The sequence below is a fragment of the Vigna radiata genome, chromosome 7, assembly GCF_000741045.1.
Source record: "Vigna radiata var. radiata cultivar VC1973A chromosome 7, Vradiata_ver6, whole genome shotgun sequence".
Classification (NCBI taxonomy): domain Eukaryota; kingdom Viridiplantae; phylum Streptophyta; class Magnoliopsida; order Fabales; family Fabaceae; genus Vigna; species Vigna radiata.
The window spans coordinates 13,720,233-13,721,185 of record NC_028357.1 but is presented as its reverse complement, the minus strand read 5'-3'; the positions used below and the strand labels follow the sequence as shown (position 1 = coordinate 13,721,185).

The 953-nt window shown below is 35.3% G+C and overlaps 1 protein-coding gene across 2 annotated transcripts in view; it reads right to left on the bottom strand.

The window, feature by feature from the left end:
- The window catches only part of LOC106767241 (pentatricopeptide repeat-containing protein At4g32430, mitochondrial), a 3,810-nt gene extending 3,124 nt beyond the window's left edge, over positions 1 to 686 (bottom strand). Inside the window, exon 1 of one of the 2 annotated variants that reach the window (XM_014652089.2) lies at positions 375 to 686. The gene's annotated coding sequence lies outside the window, so the exon portion shown is untranslated. The other variant, XM_022783146.1, reaches the window with a different exon arrangement.
- Between the last annotated feature and the right edge of the window lie 267 nt (positions 687 to 953).

The window sequence follows — 953 nt, the reverse complement described above, 5'->3', positions numbered from 1 at the left end:
ACTAACTTTAGATACTCAGTTAATAAATTAACTTGAGCAGGAAATTCATATCTCAGAACAACATTCAGATTATAATGATAGCTCTATAAAATAATACCTCACCTCCTAATTTGTTACATTGGCGTTTTTAAATTCAGATTCCACTGGATACAATTTTCATCCATTGGTTTGGTGAACAAAACAAAATTTACCCTGCCTCTAATTTTTGGAAAATCACCATAGAGAACAACCCAAGACTAGATAGATAATTTACATGATGGCAGAGGTAGTGCCACTTGAACTTAACCATAGCAATAACAGACATATCAAATGTAAGAACCAGTAGCAATTACTTTTAGAAAAATTGAAATTGGAATAACAGGTTAGAGAAAAACCTGAAAACGGGCTATCCTTGTCTTGTAATGAACCTTCCACCAATAATGTCCAGCGGTTTGCTCACCATACAAGATTCGTTCAGGACAACACAACAATCAGATGTTGGGGTGTCAAAGATGAAGGAAGAGAAACAATCCCTAAGCCCAATGACAGTGAAAAAGTGGAACCGATGAGACGACGAAACTGGTGGCAACATTGAAGTGAGTAGCAGTGAAAAGGAGGTAGCAAGACGACGCACTGGTGGCGGCAACCAGTGTTATTTTCACTATTGCAATAGGTTATTTGCTTCTCCCTTTATGGAGGGAAGTTTTTTTTCATTATTTACAAGTTATTTTAGTCTGATATGGGGAAATAAAATTTCTCCACAAAAGTTTTTTTTTTTTTTTTTGGCTTAATTCCACTTTTCGTCCCATGTTTGGGAGTTGTGTTCAATGTGATCCTATCTTTTTTTTTTTGTAGTAATAGATCCCAATTTTTGAAAAAAATCGTTCAATTGACTCCTTTTGCCTTACGACATCACATTTCTAATTTCTAACGGTGTTCACTCTTACGTGGCACAGTAAATAATTTATCGTATT